The 23745-nt window shown below is 39.9% G+C and overlaps 1 long non-coding RNA gene across 2 annotated transcripts in view; it reads left to right on the top strand.

The window, feature by feature from the left end:
• LOC140603401 (uncharacterized) overlaps positions 1-23745 on the top strand; it is a 79322-nt gene that overhangs the window by 9362 nt on the left and 46215 nt on the right. For both annotated transcript variants that reach the window (XR_012006379.1, XR_012006378.1), the window contains exon 4: positions 236-398. This is a non-coding gene — a long non-coding RNA (uncharacterized lncRNA). The remainder of the gene's footprint in view (positions 1-235; positions 399-23745) is intronic.

A 23745-nucleotide genomic window follows, 5' to 3' on the forward strand; every position in this document is an offset into this window, starting at 1 on the left:
TAAGCATTGCTTATCCTTCTGCAGCTTCAGGCTTTTGGAGCCTGCAGATCCTCAGGGGTTTGAGTGCCCCTGCTTGTGGTTGAGGGGTGTGGGAGTGGCAGTTTTTGCTGGACTTAGGAATGATTAAACACAAGGTTTGATCATCAACCCAATTAGTATATTTTTTAAAAATTATCAGACAGAATTTTGACCTCTCTTAGCAGAGACTTTATTATTTCAATCTTTCCACTTACAGATGCAGAAACTGAGACCACTTAATTTTTTTGCTTGGAAGACATCTATACAAATCGGCAGTCCCTAACATTACCATGTTGCAGAAAGTGAGGCCTGGAAGGGAACTCTGAGATCAATCTGTCCAACCCCTTTATGGTACAGATGGAGAAGCTGAGGACCAGGTGGTAAGTAACCTTGCCAAAGCCAAACAATTATTTATTGATGAGCTGGGACTACAGCACAGACCTTCAGTCTCTTAGTCCAGTGCTCTCTGAGCTGATTTACTCTTCAGAAGTTGACCAGTCCTAGGATTCAGATCCCTTAGAATATGTGCAGCATCTTAGTTGGGAACATAGAATCTGGAATTAGAAAGACTTGGATTTCAGTCCAAGCCCCCTACTTAACATCTCAGTGACTTTAGGCAATTTATACTACCTCTAGGAGCTCAGTTTACTCATCTGCAAAGTAGGGACAGTTCTGGTATTACCTTATAGGGTAGGTACATCTTTTACTAGATGGTGCACCTTACATGAGGGCCTGGCATATGGCAGCGGGTCAGTGGCAACAATGATGGTGGTGATGGTGGCGACAACATTGATGATGGTGGTGGTTTTAATGATTATGGGTCTCTCTCCTTTACTACTTTCTTCTACCTGTAGATAACAAGGTACAAACCCATCCTTTCTAATGTAAGAATTGGCCATGACAAAAATGGCCAACATAACTCAAGGTGAACACCACATTAAAACAATTGGCTAGTAAGAGGTGGATCTAACTCTTGGTTATATAGAAATTGACTGCATTTAAGTTTGTTAAATGTTAATGGGCTGCTAACAGCCTCCAATCTAACGGAGCTGATGTCTTAGCTCCTGCACTAGAAAAACTACTGAAGAGAGACTCATTTGTTTTTCTTCTCTTTCCCAGTCTCTTCTCGCCTCTGCCTGAACATATAAAGAAACTCTCAGGCCCCAAATTAATAAAGAAACAAAAATCAAAGAAAAGCTTTACTTTAAATCTAACTCCCAGCAAAAATGAGAAGACTGCTATGTGGGTTTCAGAGTTAGGGATGCTTATGGCCTGACTTTCTGCTCTTCCTCTGTCTGCCAGCTTTGAACAGTATAGGAAACAGGACACAGAGAGGACGTGAGCTCTGTAGCTTCCAGAAGAGCTGATTCCAAGGGATCTTCTGTTTCTTATGAGAACATATTCCTAAGACCACTTTTTTTTCTTACATAAAGTTCCTGTTTCTGCCTCTGCACATTTTAAAAGAAAAATTATCTGCCTGCCTGTTTTCCCATAAATATCAGCTCACACAATGTAGAAAGGGAGGGCCCTATCTTGTATTATGAGATTAGATATGTGCATGGCCACGGTCATTGAGAAGAGCCTCACAGAGAGTTGGAATGATCATTGCCGGCTTTTCAGCCATAATAAATTTCCACCTGGAATTTGAAAAACACTGTGGAACATATGCTAGTGATCCATTTAGTGGGGTCCCAGGTAAGAAAGACATCATCTGGGTAAATACCCTATAGTCACACTGTCAGGCTGACTGAATTCAGTGATACTTAACCCTTCAGCTTTGACATCACCCTTGCTTGGATCTTCTTTAACTGTCATGTTGTCCTTGACTGTCTACTGTAACACTGCTGCCTGGATGGATAACTGCTCCTATTGCTATCTAGAGTCACTCATACTGGTACTGATGCTGCTCCATTGTGGTTTTCCTCCTCCCAACAGGGCAAATGAAGTGATGCTCTACTCAGGCTAATCGTTGCTTCTCCCCATTTACCAAGCATGCTGTCTTTAACTCATCCACCATGTTACTGCCCTTCTACTTTAAAGGGGCCCCCTTTTTACAGGGGATGCACTAAGCAAACAAAGAATGCATCTCAATCTAAGGGAATCAGACCCCAGGGTGACCAGGAGACAGTTGGATTTCTTCTTTGAGCTGCACAATGAACCAGATTTTTGCTTGCCCCCCCCCCCCCCAGGATATATATATACAATGGAATATTATTCAGCCATCAAATCATATGCAACTGATGAGTAAATGGAATAATACTTCTGAGCAAAACTAGAACAGAGCAGACACATGCAGAAGGGCAGAGATGAAATAAAAGAAAAGCAAGATGAGAACTTCCACTTCTCGGTGAGAGATAGAATGGCCATATTCCCCAGTGCACGTATGACACCCTCCATGCCCAGGACACAAACTACACTCTCAAACACCCTGCTTTTTCCCTCGTCTCTCCCACACTTCATACCCCTCCTCTCCTCTCCTCTCCTCTCCTCTTTTCCTATTCTCCCTCCCTCCCTCCTTTTTTCTTTTTCTTTCTTTCTTTCTTTCTTTCTTTCTTTCTTTCTTCCTTTCTTCCTTTCTTTCTCTTTCTATGTTTTTCTTTAGAGAGGGAGGCAGGAGGGGCAGAGGGAGAGGGAGAGAAAGAATCTCAACCAGGTTCCATGCCCAGCACAGAGCCTGACACAGGGCTCAACCCCATGACCCTGAGATTATGACCTGAGGCAAAATCAAGAGTCAGATACTTAATTGACTGAGCCACCCAGGTGCCCCAATCCCTCCCTCCCCTTTTTCTTTTAGTTGGGTTAAGTAGATTTATTTTCCTTACAATCAGCCTTTCCTAGCACACATGCCTCATGCTTCCACATGCCATGTACTTGCATATGGCAGTTCCCTTTGACATTTTTGCCTGTCCTCCTTTGTCTCCTTGTAAAACCTGTATTCATCCTCAAGGACTCTGTTCAGCTGTCAGCACTGCAAAGCATTCCTCAGCATCCCCATGCAGGGTAAATCATTCCTTGTTCTTGTTTGTATTGTAGTGTTACTAGGCATTGGCATTGCCTATGATTTCTGACCCCCTTCCCTTGCTTTCATGATTTTCCTCCTCTTAGCTCCTCAATAGGGCAAGTAAAGCGATGCTCTGTGCTCAGGCCACTCCTTGTTTCTTCCCACTTACCAAGCATGCTACAAATTAGAAAATAATCCCTGGTCCTTTTCTTGCATATTCTCCAGGGAAGGGATCTGACGGATGACTGTGGATTTGTTTTCACTGGTAGGATATCACCCATAGTCCAGGTGTCCTCCTCTGTCCTCAGTCAGCTGCTTGTCCATTTTAGTATAATTGCCCCCAGCACTGGGATTTGCAGAGTTCAAGTGTTCCTATAAGTAGTGAATGGGTACTACGCCTTGCAGGGGAATAAGAAAAACATACCACAAAGCTATCATTCTCTTTACCTTTACAATTTCATTTGGAGAAAAAGTTTTATATATATTAAATAAAAATCCATATAGGTGATAAAGAGAAATGTGCAAAAGATGATATCATATAAAGAAAACAGTGCCATCCTTATAATGATAATAATTTTAAAATATTTGCAAGGGAATACAGTTATTTGTATTTATGACATCAGTAAAGCCATTTGTAGTAAAGACATTCACCTCCTGGGTCCTTTTCTTCTGGGACTGCCCCCAATGGCAACTACATGGCCATATTGGTGGCCTCTAGTGACAGGACTTCAGAGGGTTGATGGGGTTGGGGCCTGTATCATAAACCAAGTCAATCAAATTTTTCCTGTGAGGGTATTTTCAGTTTCGAAGGAAGGAAAAACACAAATACTCTTTTTGGGCGAAGAGGTAAGAGGTGAGGATTGTGTTTCCTCAGCCACCATATTTCACCCTTGGTTTACCTCTGCCAAATGGATGAAACTAGTTTGAAAGACTAAAGGTGATTATATTCTGGAAGAGAGAAGCAGAAATGAGGAATGGAAGGTGGCTTGGAATGTTTGTGTGCTTCTAACTCTTCCTGAGACCAGCTGCCACTCAGCCCTTCATGCATTTAAATAAAGTTCCCAGTCATTTGTCCCTCGTGTTTAACCTAAAGTTTGATGTCTGTCACTGGCCACCAAACATCCTGATAATGCAGATGCTACCTCTGTTGCTGCCCAGCAAGACTAGTTATGCCTGACCTCTTTTTCCCTCTCTCCCTATCGTTTCTCACCAACCCAAGAACGGATTTCAGGATGCAAGATAACTACTATTATTGGTACCACATTGCCTTTTAAGCCTTAGATCTCAATAAGCCATTAGGCTGTGGAGGTCGTGGTTTAGACCCTGCTACTAACTGCAGGTGATAACCTCAAGCAGGTCATTTGACTGACCTGGGCTTCTATTTCCTCTCTAAAGTGAGGCATGCGGGTTACAAGCTTCTAGGATATAACATGAAAGAATAGGTAAGGGCTAACAAGCATCAGGATCTAAACCAGGGCTTACCAGTAGTCAGTATGATATTCTCCAGGGCTGGGGCTTATGAAGAGCCACAAAAAGGGAATCTGGAATATTTGCTGTTCCAAGTTTTTTAAGTCTCCCTACCAGCCCTCACCCATTTTGACTGACCCAGTGCTGGGTCCCAGGAGTGAAGATTGAAATAAACACAATTTCAGGTAAAAGCATGCTCCCGGAGCAGGGACTTAGGTGGAAGAAACAGGCTTTGGGAGTAATAAGTCCAGATGGAACACTCTCTCTCAGCCTAAACTCATGTTTCTGTGGCCTCCTGGCACATCGTGTCACTCTGGATCTCTCTGCTCCAGTTTAGCCTTTGAGCAGTTACCAGGGTGCTGTTGCTGACACAAATCCCATTGTAAATCATTTCTGCTGAAAATTCTTCAGATTGTTTTTGACTCCAAGAAAAGCCTCAACTTCTTAACATGGCATTCAAAACTACCGGGCCCCAAGGCCCTGCTCTCTGTTCCCGTTGGTCACCATGCCTGCACCCCCTGTCTCGTGCTTGCAGGACTTACTGGAAAGCTTTCTGATTAGGAATAGGCAAAGCTGTTCCTCACCTCTGTGCCTTTGAACAGTGAACAGGCTGTTTCCTCTGCTTGTGCCACTCCTGTCCCTACCCCACCCCTCCTTCTCCCCCATATCTGCCTGGTAAACTCCTATCCATCTTTCACTGCTGCTAAAATAGTATCTTCCCTATGAAACAATCCCTCACCCTCCCCTCTCTCAAGCATTTAATCTCTGCTTCTGTTTTCATCCTTCCCCTGGTTTCTTTTTTTTTTTTTTTTTTTTTATTTGCACCTCTATCTCCTGGCTAGCCTGCCAGCCACTCTGCAGCCTGGTTCATAGTAGCTTAGTCAAGATGCTTTCTGATAAATGCTTCTGAGCTATGGGATGAACCTAATTGTCTTCTTATTTATTGGACAAGAAGGAGGTTAAAAACGAACAAATATATGGTTCTCTAAGGAAATCTTGTAAAGAAACATCAAGAAATGGCACAAATTTGGCCTTTGGGTCATGGACAAGGCCTGGAATGTACGTTTTTATTCTTTGTTTTTTTGTGACTTATTGAAGCTGAACTATTTGAATTAGTAATGACTACACATCACTTGGTAAAAATCAAAAGGCTGTGAATACCTTTTTGTGTTGTGAGCGTTAGCACTCTTTCTTACAAGTAGGATTTATGAAAATTTTAAAGGACTGTAGAAGAGTCACACTCACCGCGTGAGTGATATTCAGGTAACATTTTCAGAAGATTATGGCACTTCCATCAATCACTCTGACACTGAGTTTAATGGCCTCCACCCTCTTCTTGCCACCTTCATGTCTGATATGTAGATAAAATATGAGATGTAAAAGAATAATAAGATGTTTCCATGGCTCTGAAAAGAGGACTGTGTCTCTTACCTAAAGATGTCAAGTCATTTGATTGCCCCTGCCTCCTCCAGGGCTGGCTTGCTCTCTCTTGCTTGTGCCCCCAGCTACTGCAAACCTTTCCAGCTGTGTATCCGGTTTGCAATATCACCATCAGTGCAAGCATTTGCTTACTGTTTTCCTCTTCTGATGGCTGGTAAGCTCCAGGAGGGCAGGGGCCACATTCCCAGGGCCTAGCACTGAGTCTGCCATGTGGTCAACATGGCTTGCTTATGAAGCAATGGATGAAAGACCCTGTTCAGACAGCATGTGTATGCATGTGTGTGTTGAAGTGTGCATATGTATGTTAAGTGGGAGGTGGGAACGTGGCAGTTAGAGGATGTGTAAGTGACATGTGCATGGGAATGCACATTATCTGCTCCATTCTGGTCCTTTAATGGATGTCAACAGACTTCCTCAGCTCGACCCTGCCAGTTTATAAAAGCAAGCTGCAAATGCTTGCTAATATTTTTGGCAAGTGTTGTTCAAACTGTCCTTTTTGCAAGAAGAACTCCCCAAGTTTTACTCTCTGTTGTTTATGTTATGAAACCAGTAGATTTTTTAAATGGTTTCCCAGTAGGAATGTATAGAATCATCTGGAATATGCTTTTTAAAAACTATACAGCTACACATCTCTTTCCTGTTCCCCTGGAGACAGAAAAACAAGCTCATGGCACAGTACACCCTCTCCTCTACTCAGCTGAGAATCACGATTCCAGGTAATTGCCAAAGGCGGGGATCATGTTGCTTTTGCTCACCGTTTCATTCTCAGTGTCCAGAACAGTGCCTGACCCATGGCACAAATATATCCTGGGGAATCACTGAATCTCTGCCTATCTTCTATGTTTGTTCCTGTCTTTATTGGTTTGGTTTGAATGCTTGGCTTTGTACCTTAACATGTACCCTCGCCCCCGTGTCCCCAAGATTTGACTCTTATCTCAGTTTCTCTCTTGTCAGTTTATAGCCTAGTGTTCCTGCCTACCACTTACTCCATCTGTCTGTATGGTCTCAGCATCATCCATCTTGGGAGAGTGCCCCCTGACTCAGCTCACTGATGTCCTGGGACTGGTTATCTTCTCCAAAAGGCCCTTGTCTAAATCTGACTGTGCCCCTTTTACCCTCGGGGTGAGAGATCTGGAAAATATTCATGCTGTTGGAGCTGAACAATACCCACAAGTGATACCTCCCCAGAGAGGTGACCATTTGCCTGCTTAACAATTACTTTTAGTGGCATTTGTAGTCATGCCATTAGATGTTGAGAGGACACTGGAGAGGAAGGTCCAGGATTCACATCCTAGTCTAAAATCTTCTCCTTGAGCAGTGTACTAGTCAGAGTTCTCCAGAGAAATAGATCCAATAGGAAGTGTGTATATATACAGAAGGAGATTCCTTTAAGGAATTGGCTCATGCAATTATGGCAGCTGAGAAATTTAAAATCTGAAAGGTAGGCCAGCAAGCTGGAAACCAGGGATTAGCTGATGCAGTTCAAGTCCAAAAGCCATCTGCATTCATTTATGCTTGAGAGCGGTAGGCCTTTTATTTGAGTGCATCTTCAACTGATTAGATGAGGCCCACCCACATTATGGATAGCAAACTGATTTCTCAAAATCCACAGATCTAAATGCTAATCACATCTAAAACCACCCTCACAAAAACATGCAGAATACTATTTGGCCACATATCTGAACACTGTGGCCCAGCCAAGTTGACACGTAAAATTAATCATCATAAGCAGTTTCCAGGTAACCCTGGATCTCTATTCCTTCAATAAAAAATAAGAGAGTGAGATTTGATGTCTGCCAACTAAATAATGAATTCCTTGTTTGGGAACAAGAATAACAAAACAGAGTCTAGAATTCAGGGACAAAGGATGTTCAAACACTTCTACCTCTTTTGATGTCTGACACCGAACATAGTACCTGGTATGTGGCTGGGAATGCTAATGGTTTGTGGATGGGACCAGAAGGCCTGGCTTTGAAAGGAGCCTACTCATGCTTTCTGCTGAATGTCAGTGGGTGGCATCCTAATTTTAAGTTTAGACACGTTACAATCTTTGTGTTACCATTATTATTTCTTGCCTTTTATTTTGCTCATTGATTTTTAGATGATTTAATTGGCCTTCTGGGCTTTCAAATCGATTTGGTGTTCTGTACTCAAATCAGTAATGGTTTTTCTGGAGCAGTTGACTACAGATCACCCCCTTGAGGCCTGCACCTTTTGGGCAGCCCTGCTGCATTTGACAGAAAGGACATTTTCTTCTTCCCCTTAGTACTTAGAATTTTTGTAGAAAGTACAGCATGTGACAAATTGCAGAGGCTATGTGGCTCCTATTAAAATACGGATCTTGTACTGGGAATATAAATTGGTGCATCCACTATGAGAAACAGCATGGAGGTTCCTTAAAAAATTATAAAAAGAACTACCATATGATCTAGCAATTCCACTTCTGGGCGTTTATCCAAAGAAGACAAAAACACTAATTTGAAGAGATATATGCAGCATTATTTACAGTAGCCAAGTTAGGGAAGCAACCTAAGTGTCCATTGACAGATGAATGGATAAAAAAGATATATATATTATAATACACACACATGTAATAGAATATTACTCAGCCATAAGAAAGAATGAAATCTTGCCATTTGGGACAACATGGATGGAGCTTGAGGGTATTATGTTAAGTGAAGTAAATCAGACAAAGACCATATGATTTTACTTATAAGGGAATCTAAAAAAACAAACAAATAAAGAAACCAAAACAGAAACAGTCTCAAAGATACAAGAAACAAACTGCTGGTTTCCACAGAGGGGTGGGTTTCAGGGATGGGGGAAATAGGTAAAGAAGATTAAGAGGTACAAACTTTCAGTTACAAAACAAGTAAGTCAGGGGATGTATGAATAACATATGGAATATAGTCAATAACATGGTAATAACTTTGTATGGTAACAGATGGCAACTAGTCTTGTACTGGGGATCATTTTGTAATGTATAGAAATATTGAATCTCTGGGGCACTTGGGTGGCTCAGTCGATTAAGCATCTGAATCTTAGTTTAGGCTCAGGTCATGCATGATCTCAGGGTCCTGGAATCCAGCCCCTCATTGGGCTTCCTCTCAGCAGGAAACAACTTGTCTCCCTCTCTCTCTCTGCCTCTACATCCTCAAATAAATAAGTAAATCTTTAATAAAATTTAAAAAAGAGAAATATTAGAATCTCTGAGATGGATAACTGAAACCAACAGGATATTCTATGTCAATTATACTTCAATTAAAAAAAATTATACTTCAATTAAAATAAAATGTATAGACCTTGTGTCTCTCCAAGGAAGGAAATATGACCCGTGATAAATAAGGGAGTGTGTATCCAGCATTCAGAAGAGACTGGAAAGGGATGTTGAAGTGTAAATACCAATATCCTGTTGAATATTTGCACAGCCCTTAGGTAGTGAGCCGAAGTCACAGGGCAGGCTTACCGATTCAAACACCTAGAGGGCTAGGCAGGGAGGAGAGACTACTGGCTGGGCAGGGTCTTTGATAAACCGTAACCACAAGCAAAATCAAATGAGCTCCTTTGTTGTCAGGTAGGAGTAGGAGCCCAGTGCTGCTGGAGTTTTCAGTCAAAACCTGAAATCTGGGATTCTATGTAAAATGAAAATTTTAAGGGCTGGCAATTCATTCAAATTGAATGTGAAAATCAGCATACCATGTCTGCAGGCCAAGTCCCAGCCTACCAGTGGCTGGTTTATGGCCTCCTTCTGTCTTACTTTTTATAAAACTGGGATGATTCTAAGTGCTTGTCTCTTATAAACAAACATTTAGAAGACATTTGTTCTTGTTTGACGTATAACAGGTTGCAAACCTGGAGCTCTGTAGACTGCCCTTGTTTCAGTGGGGTTGGGGAGACAAGATTTATCCTGTAGCTGGTGAAGCTGAGGCCTCAGGACTATTGATTGCAAGGCTTCTTTTAAAGCCCTGGGTGAGCCGTGGCAATGTGATGGTATGATCATATGTTTTCATGAAATTTTAAAAGTAAGATAGTCTAGCTGCAATGCTTTAGGACCATGGTCTGTATCTGCTGTTTTCTCTTTTTCACACCTTCCACAGTGTCCGGTGGTGGCATAGTGGCTTGGGGACATATTTTAGAGATACAGCTATCAAGGCTTCTCAATCTTGGCAATCTTGACACTTTGGGCAGGATAATTCTTTGCTGTGTGGACTATCAATCCTGTACCTTGAAGGATATTTGTAGCAGTCTGGCCTCCCACGCCAGTAGAAGCCCGCAAACCCTTCATCCCCACCCCTAAAAGTTGTGATAAACCTCCCTTGGTTGAAAATTGAACCCACATCCATTGAGAACCATTGAACTAATGAGAGGTTAATTTGTGGATACCTTTAGCTTGAGTTGTAACATAATCGTGTGGCTCAGGGTCACATTGGTGTATGAGTTTACTAAGAGTAAACTAATAGTTCCTGTATGGTTATGAATTCCACAAACACTCATACTGCTCCTAGTTTCAACTCATCTAACCTCATGATACCAAGGTTCAGGACTAGGATGACAGATCCCTGAATGGAAGTACATGAAGACACACATGGGATGGAGTAGAAAGAAAAGTTAGAAATGATGGAGTAAGAAGCCACTCTATTAAAATTTCTTCCAAAAAAAAAAAATAAAATAAAATAAAATAAAATTTCTTCCAAATCTTACAAGTCACATATGAAAGAAACTTGATAGAGACTTTCTCAATTCTGATAGCAATCCCCAAATTGTATGTGACTTTACCAATGATGTATTGTTGACTTTGAAAGAAAATTATCTAGCTTATCGATGATAATAAAAATAAATTCCAAACCATGCTAGAGGAAAGACTGAATTATTTTTCTTTTCACACTTTTGAAAATATTACAAAGTTGTTATCTTATATAGAAGGATTCAAAGAGCCTATGCTAAAACTACAGCTAAAAATATAGCAAAAAGTGTTGCAGAGGAGTTCCAGGTAGTCGAGTATTATTTTTCTGAGTTTTATATTTGTAGTATTTGTCAGCATTTTAAAATGTTTATTTTGCAGTGACTTATTCTCATTCTAAATAAATATTTATTTTGTATCCAGTTTTATAGATCTTTAAAAGAAGGCACATCTCTCCCCACCCCCACTGCCACAGTTACATAAACTTCAGTCCCCTTAAAAAAGCTAGATTTGGATTTTAGATGTTAAATTGTGATAGAGATATCTAGAGTATTTATGCAAGTAATTTCTGGAGAGATCTGGTGTTGTGCCATGAGTCTGCCCCTGTCCCTTCTCTGCCCATCTCCCAATCACCAAGGTGAGGGAAAAGGATAGTCTTATTTTTACATCAAATGGAAAGAAGTGCTGCAACAGGACCACTCCAAAAACTTGATGTTAGGTCCTGCAACTGGAGTGACAGTAAGGCTAGTACTTGACTCGTGGCTGGAAATCTAAAAGAGAGAGCCAGTTCTGGCTAGCTGTCCAGATCACCACAGCCAACTAGAGGTGACTGCACTGGGCCACCTATACTCACAGAGTTTATAAAGGGTAAAAATGTCCAAGTGTTTCCCATGAGCCAGAAAGAAATCACATGCAGCTCTCTTAAATCCTAACCAGGAGGGTACTCAGAGGCATGATGGGGCTCCAGAAAGTTCATGTGGTCTATTGAAGAACAAGGAACTGAAGGGTACTCTGTGTAATGCATCACAGGAAGTCCTACTAAATGTGCTCAGGAAAAATCTCTGAAGAACCTATAGGGATGCCAATAAGACACAGTGCCAATCTTTAGGTACCTGTCAGACCCAGATATGTGGGAGGTGAAGTTAAAATGGTACTAGTCAAATAAGAAATATCCTGTTCTCCTTACCTCTCCTCCTTCTCCTCAATCCCTTCATAATCAAGGTTGGCATTAATTGGGAAGGAAGTAAGCAAGAGAGAAAGAGAGGAGGACATAGTACTTTGCATACCAAAGGCTCTGACCGCTTAACCTTAGAAAGGTCCTCTTATATGGTTGGCTGGTGACTGGGAACGTGGATTTGGGGAAGGTTACCATTCTTCCAACTGATCATAGTAGTTCAATTGGCCTAAACTGGTTATACAAACAATGTTTTATGCTGAACTCCTGCCATCCTTCTGGGCATCTGGAATTTTAGTACATGCTAGGCAAGGGCACCTATGTGATAAACCCCCAGTCAAAATCCTAGGTGCTGTGTCTCTAATGAGCTTTTTTGCTTGGCAACCTTTCACACATATTGTTACAGTGCATTGCTAAGGGAATTTTCATCCCCTGTGACTCCATTAAGAGGGGACTACAGAAGCTTGCATCTAATTTCCACCAGACTTTGTTCCATGTGCCTTTTGTCTTTTGATTTAGCTTTGGCACAATAAATCAGAGCCATGAGAATGATGTACATGAGACCTGTAAGTCCTCCGAAGAAATCATCAAGTCCGAGGTGGTCTTAAGAACTTCCCAACACAAAGCCCTGGATATTGAGATAGAAAATTTACTTTTGAATGAGGCTTTAAAGCCCTGGTTATTACACAGACTAGACATTTTGAATGATTAAATGAATACTGTATTTTGGGCTTAAAGTGGGCAGAAATGCCATGAGGCCAGGCAAGTTTTCATGCAATGATAGGACAACCAACTCTATTAATAAGTCTAATGGGAGAGTGGAAAAGAAAAAGAAAATTACATTCTGATTATATCCAATGAGGCAAGCTTGTTCAGCACGTTGATGTACTACACATTAGTCCATTGAATTTTCAATGTCACCAGTAGAAACAGAAAGAGCTTTACAAACAAGGAAACCAAAGCAGATAAGACTTAAAAAGACTTTCTCAAGCCCACAGGATGATAAGGGAATGAGCCAGGTATTGCAGTTAGGTTCTCTGCTTCCAAGGTTTGAGTTTTTTCCACTTTGCCACATTGACTTTGTTGCTTAATGGAGAGTGATGGGATCAACCAAAAATCTATAGTTCCATCCTCTAAAAATAAAAATGACTTTACTGCTCTATAGACTCTGTCCATATTCATTAAGCATGTGTCCTTTGATATATATTATCTTATCTGGGGGCTTAGTTTGGATCAGGTCATGTCCCCCACTTAAACCAATGACCTTGGAGCAAGCTGGCTCACGAGAAAATGGAGACTGCGCCCTTGATCGTAGACACCCAGAAAATCCCTGGTGGAGCCTGTGCGTATTCATGTTTACACACACACACACACACACACACACACACACACACAGATTTTTGTCCCACCTGAGTAACATACTGAATATATCACATCTACGGTAATGCTGATCAATAAAAAAGAAAGTCTTTCCTAAGTGCCATCAATTATGGCCATAGCTAGATAAATTCATGAGCAAAATCCAAACCAAATCATCTGTTTGATCACTGAGCTGGTTTTTTGGACACTAAGCTAAGTATGAGAGATACAGTAATGAACACTGCCCAGCAGTTGGCCTGAGAAGTTCAGAGGTTAGCAGAGAAGATAGACAAGGACATCAAACAGCAGTTTTAGTGAGATGGAGCACAGTAGAATCAAGAAGAGGAGCAATTTAGATAGACTGCTTGCTTTGGATCATATCTTAGTTCTTCTGTTTTCTGTTAGCTTTGTGACCTTGGGCAAGTGCCTTAACTTTTCTGGGTTTTAGCTTTATCATCTATTGTCAATTAGCACCAGCTACATGTGAGGCTATTCAACTCAATGTGAGCCAACCGTACATAGAAGATTGGATTCTGGATTATAATTATGATGAGGTCACATCTTTGCTCTCAGGAAGTTCTCTTTCTATTGGGGGAGATACACAAGTAAATAGGCAGTCATCATAAACCAGAAGTGCTCCCATAGAGACAGTTAAGAGCAATGTAGGCCTTCATTGTTACTCAAATGTAAAGACTACTCTTTGGTGACTGATAGGTCCTGTACAGAAAGAGGGACTGACAGACAGCCTGAATTACATTCAAAGGAGAGTCAAGAGTATGATGAAGGGGTGCAGAACCAGGAGACATGAAGAGCAATGGAATGAAATAGGAAGATTTATTGAACCAGAAGAAAATATTCTGGATCCACGGGGGCAGATATTCATTATCTATCATTTGTAGGTTTCTTAGTTTGGGCCCTATCTCCACTTCTCACACATAGCAGTTTCTGAGAGAAATCTCATAGGTCCTCCATCACCACAGTGTCCTTGTGCTATTCTGCTACCTCTCTGGCCTTCCTAGTGTCCTCTCCTCATTTTTACCAGCCACAGGGGTTCCTGTTCCTTAAATACTCCAGGAACATTTCCTTCTTAGGGTCTTTGCATCTGCTGTGTCTTGTGTCCATTCTGTCATGTTCCCAGTTACCTACTTCCTTTGGGAACTTACTCAACACCACAGGTCTCCCTGAGTTAGGGACAAACAGGGAGGGGTAGGCAGGAGGTAGGGGGCCACAGAATCAGGCTCACAGAAATTCCATAAATGAGGAGGTGTAGGGAAACCAGAGGTAAGGGAAAAAGCCAGACCACCCACCCCTAAGGTGTGAGTGGGGCGAATGACTTGTTATAACAGCTACTTGTGACCAACAAAATAAAACCAGACCGCAAAGAAGAAGTAAGCCATTAAAGATGTTATCAATAGTCCTTACTCAATGGTGATGTCAATAGAAAATGTTAAAAAGAATTTAGTTTCCCTGATTGGGCTCTCAATAAAAGCCCTCAGTGGCAACCCTGGTTGGGACCCTTCTCACTCCTGAGAGCTTTCTCTGTATCTTTACTTAATAAACTTCTGTCCCTTTACGCACTCTCCCATGTCCACGAGATTCATTCTTCAACTCCGTGAGACAAGAACCAAGCTCTCCTGTATCATCCCTATTACCCTCTTCTGTGTGGTTTCTCTCTATAGATTATGCTTATTCCAACCTGGACTAGATGTTTCACATACTTCTCTTTAATGTCTGTCTTCCCCAACTAGAAAGTAAGTCCCATGAAGGCAAAGATATTTGTGTTATTTGTTTAATGCTGGGTTCCAGAGTCAGTGACAATACATGATATTAGGAGACCCTCAGAGCATATCTGTTGAATAAAAGCACATGAGAATGGACTCTATAGTAGCCAGAGCTCCTGAAGGATTGAATTGGAGGCCTTGGGATGAGGTAAGAATCCCATTATCAGAGGGGTTCAAGCTTAGGCTAGACAAACTTTGGCCGTGATATTCTAGAGGATATTTGAGAACTGGGTGGTAATTAGATGTGCTTTGTTCTTTTGAAGCACTAACAGTGCCTCATTTATAATTATTATTACTTTTTTAATTGAATGTTGATTTGCCAGCGTATATGGAGTATGATACTCCAGTGCTCATCCCGTCACATGCCCTCCTTGGTGCCCGTCACCCAGTCACCCCATCCCCTTCTCATTTATAATTAGATGAAGGATAACTACTACCATATTTTAAAAGAATAATGCTCTTCCTGTTAAATCTCAGATTGTGCTGCTAACAGAAAGGTATCTAAATGCTTTATTGGTTGGATTGTAAAATCACTAGGGATCGTTATATATTTATAATTTAATGCATGTTAACTATTAAATTATATCTAATGACTAAATACTTTTACTAATCAAATACTTTTTCAATAATTAAAAAATTAAACCATGCTGGCTTTATTTCAGATAAATCACATCATCCTAAATAAAATCTTTGAGGTCATGTGATCCTAACATAGATGTTACTCAATTCTAGTGGCATTTTACCTTAATTTTACCTAAATTTAGCATCTTGGAAACTTGAAGCATAAATTTCACTGTATTGTGTGTTCTATATGGTTATTTTTTTACATAAAATATGTAAATGGAGGCCATATTCAATTTTAAAAGAATATCACATGGCAAGAAAATAGGTCATTTAATCATCTTTCTTTAGTTTTTAAAAAAAGATTTTATTTATTCATTAAGAGAGATCAAGAGTCAGGGAGGGGCAGAGGGAGAGGAAGAGAGACTCTCAAGCAGACTCCACACTGAGTGTGGAGCCCCATGTGGGGCTTGATCTCACAACCTTGAGATCATGACCTGAACCAAAATCAAGAGTTGGTCGCTTAACCAACTAACCAGGCACCCCTAATCATCTCTCTTTCTTAATGTCAAACTACCTACATTGAGTCTTCTTTTCCTAAGCTGCCTATGGCTCCAAATTATTACACCTTCTTGTGTACCCTTTTGGAGATACTGAGTATTAAGCACTTTTAAGTTCCTCTCAATTGATAAACCTGCAGTATTTCTCTTCTACAAAATGACAACAGCCTTTTATTTTGTCTTTTAAGGCTTGGCTCACATACTATGTAACTGTATTCACCTTATCATTGTCTCTCATATATGAATCTGCATAAGACCTCTTGTGTTCAAAGACAAGAATCTATTGAATTTTAATGTTATGGGTTTTGGAATTTTCAAGTGCCTTATTTTTTTTTTTTTTGTAATATGTTGGTGTGTGTGAATCTCATTTTAATTAGTTTAACATGTGATGCACCCTAATTGTCAATGCAAACTCTAAATTAGCTAGCCTTTGAAAGACTAATCAGAAGCCCACAGATTAGTAGTGTTGTTAGGATTCTAGTTTATCAGTGATTAACACTAGAGAGTTTTTTAATTAGTATAATGGATGTTGCACATGATTTTTAAAATGATCAAATGACTGGGTTTAAGATACATACATTGGCCAGATGGGTTTTAAGGCCTTCTGCTTTGCATGAACATGCTATAAAAATCTATTGATAAAATTAATCTCTTTCAGAATAAAGCCTTGGCCTTGGGATTTCATCCAGGTCTGTGTATAGCTCCATATTCAGGATTCTGTTACTTCATCCCTTCTGGAGGGCTAACTATATCCTGCACTAGACTATTGTGGACTTGTATTAAGAAAGCCTTTCATCAAATGCATTTGTCAGAGTACATAAAAGAACAAAGAGTGAGATTTTATCAAGCTTGCACAATTTGTTAAAGGCTATTTTGTTACTGTTTTACTAGTAAACATCTGAACACCTGACTGAATTTGTTCAGAGACTAGCTTTGAGGAATCCAGCCAGTTGGAGACGCATCCTATTCCTCAAATTCCAACCATGGGAGCAACTAATGTCTAACAAAAAACCCCAAATTGTTAATTGTCAACGCACATTGTCTAATCCTAGTGAAAACTCACTGAGGATTTCAAGAAGTTAAAAATTCCAGAAGTTTAGTATGTGACAACAATCACAAACATTTTCCAAGAAAGAAGTAAAACAATAAATTACATGATTTGTACTAAAGTGAGCTATGAATTTCTAAAATTTACTAATAGCTTATATCCAAGTAGAAGCTACCATAAAAATGAATTATGTCTTAAAAATGTAATTGTGAGTGGGCCATTAGCAATTTATCATCAGTACCTGTATAAATGTGATTGTGATGGTGATTAAGTGTTTTATGTAGACCATAAAACTGCCTAAACATAATGTAACATAAATACTGTAGCTTCAAAGACAAATAGTATTTAAAAATTAGTAAATTATTCTCACAATTGAATAATACCTAAATCTGTAAATCTTGATGAAGAAATATAATTTTATTTATTGTAGAATGAACTTAGAAAAATACAGAGGATGGAATTTTTGAAGGGGAGTCCTGGGCATATTTATAGGTTTCAGTTGTGGAGGACACTTTAAAAATTATACTTCTTTTACTCCATAAATTAGAGATTTCCTCCTCTTTGAAAGAATGAACTCTTTTTCTAGAAAGACCAAGAAGTTAGGATTATTTGGGTGTTCAGAAAAGTAAGAGGGTGGGAAATAAGATAGATGTTCTTGAAATAATTGAATAAATTATGAAGAAGAATAAAATTAGCTGCAGGGAATGCATATAGTTTTAGAATTTAAAAATGACCTGAGGTGTTGTTAACTGAGCTATGAAGGGGGATGGAGTGTGTGTGAAAAGTAGAGGGGAACAAGGGAATAACATGGCTTGGGTGACTTATCCGGAAGGGGGATGAAGAAGGGAGGTTGTAGCAGAAGAAAAGCTTTCTAGGGAATAGATTTTCACACTCTTTACCAGGAGCAAAGTTAGCTGAAGACACAGCAACATCTATCTGAGTGAGTCCTTGAGCCACGGGTAGAACCATGCAGAAGTCCTCACCCCTCAATCTCTATTTCTATTGCTTAGGTTTGTAAGCCAGAGACTCTCAGTATATCTATAGCATGACTTGTTCTCTACATTGAAAATAACAATGTTATTCCACATATAGGAAACAGGGCAGAGGACCATAGGGGAAGGGAGGGAAAACTGAATGGGAAGTTATCAGAGAGAAAGAAAAACCATGAGGGATGCCTGGGTGGCTCAGTTATTGAGTGTCTGCCTTCAGCTTAGGTTGTGATCCCTAGGGCCTGGGTTTGAGTCCCCCCTCAGGCTCCCCGTGGGAGCCTGTTCCTCTCTCTGCCTGTGTCTCTGCCTCTCTGTGTCTCTCAAAAATAAATAAATAAAATCTTTAAAAAATGAGAGGCTCTTAGCTCTAGGAAACAAACTGAGAGTTGCTGCAGGCAAAATGGCTGGGGGGTGGGGTAACTGGGTGATGGTCATGATGGAGGGCAGATGATGTGATGAGTCCTGGGTTGTTACACACAACTGATAAATTATTGAACACTACATCTGAAACTGTGATGTACTATAAGTTGGCTAACTGAATTTAAATTAAAAAAAGGAAAATATCAAATCAGGAGTCTTAACTTTCAAGTTCACCATTCATTTAAATAGGTTCTAATTGTGACATAATTCGTGATTAAATACAGTCAAATTTTAACTCTGTTCCTGAGACAGCCACTAAGCAATGCAAAACAAAACAACAAAACTCTGTAGTTACACAACTAACTCATGAATTAGTGTTAGTTCTTGTTTCCAAACCAATAACAGGGAATGAAGTAATGAGTAAGTACTCTATGACAGACACTGTGCTAAGTTGGTGAACAATGTTGTCTCCTTCATTTAAAATTCTATGAAGAGAATGTTACTTTTCTCTATTGTACAAACAATGAAAACAAAGGTCAGATTCATCATGTAAAACACACAAAACACTACATGCAAGTGAATGGTAGTTCTTGGACTCAAACTCAGGCTCTATGCCATTATGCCATGCTGATCTTCAATGTATTAAATTTCTTACTTAATCACCCTACAGACATCACATCCAAAGGAGGAAAAGACTTATCCAACTTAACTTCAGAAGACATGATTATCAGTCACTTTTTGGACTTGGCAAGTTGAATTGTGAGTGGGTGGCAATGGTTGATTGCTCTGTCATTGTTGCCAAATACCAGAGCTAGACAAAAGTTCCATTCTAAATGACTCAAGTGTCCTAGAGATAAAGAATGACCTTATCATGAACAAGGCTGGGAGTGGGTCCTGCACCTGATGACCAGTGGTGCCAGTAGTTGTTGATGTCAAAGGCTCATTAACACACCAATGGTTTTGACTGTTTTTTGTAAAGAAAGTGCTAAAATCCAAAACAAATGGCCAAATACATTTCACATTTGTGTCTGTCTAGTTTTCACTTGAGCACAAACAACATCTTTTCACACATACTGATGGAAACCAGTTTTGATTTTCTATTTATCTCTGGGTTTGCTTTCTGAAAAAAAAATCAGGTTCATTCTCTATTATCAAGGGTAGTGATTACAGGAAATCAAATCCAAAAGTTAATAATAGCAATTCATTGCTACAAGCACATATTGAATGGTGTTCATTCACTCAACAAAGATGTATTAAGCACCTATTCTATGCAAATCCCTCTGAGGATATAAATATGAATAAGCCATGGTCTGTGCCTTTGAGAATTCCAGACTTTAGAAAAAGAGATGAAGAAATTCCCACAAATAGCTCTAACAGTGAGTAGAAATGAAATCAGCACTATAAAAGAAGTACAAATAAAATGTTAGTGTGTGTGGCATAAAAAGCAGTGCATGGGCTGTGAAATCTAATATATCTGGGCTAGAATCTTGCCTTGGCCATTTATTGTGACACTAGGTACATAATCCTCCTGAATCTCAATTTCATATTTGTGGGATAATTCCAATAACACTTTTCTCATTGTCTGAGGGTCAAAGGGCATAATGTATGCAAATTGCTTACACAGAACTAGGCAGAAATTGCTATTACAAAGGATAAAAAGGTTATTTCCAGCTAAGATCTGAGAAAAAGTTTAATGAAAAGAGTAACACATTGAGTCTTAGAAACAGAATGGAAGGAATGACATTGTCTAAAAAGCTGGGAAGGAAGGGCATGTGACACATTCAGAGAACAATGTGTTGTTCGGTTTAGCAGGAGTGGTGGTATGTTGATAGCCAACTGGGAACAGTGGAAGCAAATGCTGAAGCGGTGGCTGGATTGCAAATTGGAATTAATTTGAGTGTTGGACTAAAGGGTTTTTTTTTTTAAGATTTATTTATTTGAGGGAGAGAGAGAGAGAGAGCACAAGACTAGGGGGCAGAGGAGAGAATCTCAAGCAGACTGCATGCTGAACATGGAGTCCAACATGGGGCTTGATCCTATGACCCAGGAGATCATGACCTGAAGTGAAACCAAAAGTCAGACGCTTAATCGACTGAACCACCCAGGTGCCCTGGACCAAAGGGCTTTAGACCAGGGAGTGAGAGAATAACAACCCATGGATCAAATCCAGTCTACCACCTGTTTTAGTATGACCCATAACCTAAGAAAGGTTTTTACATTTTTCCATGGTTGGGGAAATCAAAAGAAGAATAGCATGAACATTATATCAAAATCAGATTTCAGCATCCATAAGCTTTTATTTGGACATAGTGAAGCCCATTTGTCTACACATGGTCTATGGCTGTTCTATGCTCCAGCAGAGAGCAAAGAGGAGTAACTATCACAGAGATCATCATCCCCAAGGCAAAGAATATTTATTATCTGGCCCTTTATGAAGAAAGTTTGATGACCTCTGGTCGAGCACGACTTCTGTAGATAACAGGAATTCAATAAAGATTTTTGAACAGGAAGGTAATAAGCAAAGAGATGTTTACAAAATTTTTCAGCTGAATTTGAGATAGGAAGGGTAAGAGTCCATGACACTTCTGATGAAGGTGATAAGGGCTGGCCAGGAATGGGGATAAAAAGGAAGGGGGAATATTGGAGAATCGCTGAAGGCAAATGTACACCTGATGATCCCCTATTTCAAAGTGTCTCATTGGGCATTTCAGCTCAATTAATAAAAACCGTACTAAGATCTTCCATTCACGAAGACTTACTGATCATCTACTCAGAGAAAAAAAAATGGGAAGGACTGCTGTTTAGCCAGGAAGAGAGAAGACCCTAATGAGCCCAGCTGAGAGTACTCGATATATGGTAATGATCTCAAAGAGAGGGAGAGATTGGGAGATGGCCCAAAAGTTGAATTGCCTGGCTTATTTTCTTCTGCATAACAAACTGGAACTAGTAGACTTGCTGTCCTGAGTTACCACTATCCATTTTTTTCCTCTGAAGGAACAAAAACTCTTTGTGAAAAGAGGATGTTTATATCCATGCCTCTGGTAAGACCCTAGATGACATGGGAATATTTTGGGATCTAGGTCTCAACTAAAAAGAGGCCAGCACCCAGCCAGCTCATGTCTGTCCCCATGTTAAATATTTTAGAGACACCAGACACTGGGGCAGCATTATTTACAGATCATTATCAGTAGCAGCCAGAAGAAATTAGAGAAGCCTTATCAGGCCAAGATGTTTTGTTTACGACTAGTCATTAAAAAAAAATTACAAATGCCTAAAGTCTTTCTATACTTTTTGCAATTTTTTAATACAACAGTGCTGCTTTACCATGAATAAATAGCAATAAAACTAAGATGGACCGAATGGCACATGAATATTTATGTGCAGATATTATTATATATTTATAACACAGTTGACTCTCATTCAAAGCAAATGGTTTCAACTGGCATGGCGTTCATATGCCTTGAATATTCTATGACCTTCTGGCTTTCAAATGTTGTATTCAGTTGTCTTGATAAGTTTACTATTCTTGAGAAGTTCACCTGACATTTTTTGTTGGGTAAATATGGTTGTCATGAATCGCTAATTGTCAAAATTGATTTGTTGGGTTGCACCAAGAGTTGTCTGGTAATGTGGTTTTCTATGTTGCAGAAATTGGTCCATAGTTCTATAATGTACTTAATTAGTTCAAGGCTGGCCCTGTCACTTGCCAAGTATTTGTCTTTGAGCAAATGCCATGGACCCAGTGGTTGCCTATCTGGTCTTTTCTCCCTTTTTTCCCTCATAAATTCTCTATTTTTGTTCCCATGTGCACTCTCAAATTCATGAGTCAGAGACAAGTGATCCCATTCCTAGCTCTAGAAATAAGAAATTAATTCCTTATTAGTTTTAGCATTCCAGCGCATAAAATCCTTACAACCGCTACTGATTCAGGAGTTATCATGTGACCTAAGTTGTCCCTGTCAGCTTCAAGGGAAGAATAGATAATCTATCCAGAGAGTGGAAGACAGAAACAAGGAACCAGCACCCATCTAGTGTGAACATCAGGTGGGAGAGATACAGAATGAAATGTATACTGATGACAGAGATTTGGGGTCCTTCCAGAGAAGCAGACTGTCTGTCACTGCACTGTCAGGTGCAGGCAATAACACATTGCCTTGTTGGTCAAGTTTGAATAGGGAGGTTTCTGTTACTTGCAGCCAAGGCATTCCAATGGATGGTTAAATGTCCTCAAAACTATGCTCAGTCATCCCTGAGTATGCACCTCATGGGGTTTTTGTGAGGGTTGGTTGCAAGAATTGACAGTTGGTTGAGTGCTCAATGAATTTAGCAAGCCCTTGTTTTATTCTCTGTAGTTAATAGATAAGCTTTGGGCCCAGATAATAGATACTTGATCATATTTGTTGGTTCACAGTTTATATAAAACCTGCTCCATTTGCCAACTGTTCCCTGGCTTTGTTTTGATTTTCTCCTTGTTTCTTTATTTTCTTAAATAAATACTTTTACTAGATTAGAGAACTGTGGTGTTAGCATTAGCTTTTAGAAATGAACATTCCCCTTACTTCCCTAGCTTCTTTCACCCTTTTCTTCAGTCTTTAGGATAAGGAAAAAATATATAGAAAAGAGAAGTTTATTTGTCCAGGATCTAGTGCAAAAGGCAGTCTTATGAGAAGATAGTTTTCATATTTTGCTCCCCATCAGTGAAGATACTTTCATTTTGCATCACTAGTTAGCAGCTGAGTTGAATTAGAATCCAGCTCCCCCTCCCCCCATCTCCGGCCTATTTTGTTTTCTGTTTGTGTGTTTCCCCACTTGGTGGGTTCCTGAAATAATTCAATGCTGTGTGAACAGCTCTGACAATAAGCTGTTGTTAGCTTTATTAATTTGCCGAATGTACAGTTTGTTGGCCAGACTATGTTAATCTACCATTACATTTCTTTCCCTGTACATATTGAGCTTCTGTCTTGTTTGCATTAGCATTTCTTTATTAACCCACATCTGGAGGCTGACTCCTGGTGCATAATTGAAATGATGTTATTAGGTTTGCTGGTGTAGGACACAGGAACCCAGGTGGTATAGTCTTGGATAATGTATTTAATTGCTTTGTTAAATGATATATATATATATCTTCTAGACCTTTCATTAAGTAAGTTCCCTTTGTTACAGGCTCACAGCAATTGCTCTAGGCCAGTATTTCAAACTGTAGTTACTCTAGGGAACTTGAGAGGTTCTTTAGGGAGTCATAGACTAAAATGCAGGGAAAATCAATGCAGGCTAGTCTTTTGGATGGATCTTTGGAACATACCTTC

Source organism: Canis lupus, chromosome 14 (assembly GCF_048164855.1).
Source record: "Canis lupus baileyi chromosome 14, mCanLup2.hap1, whole genome shotgun sequence".
In the NCBI taxonomy this organism is placed as follows: domain Eukaryota; kingdom Metazoa; phylum Chordata; class Mammalia; order Carnivora; family Canidae; genus Canis; species Canis lupus.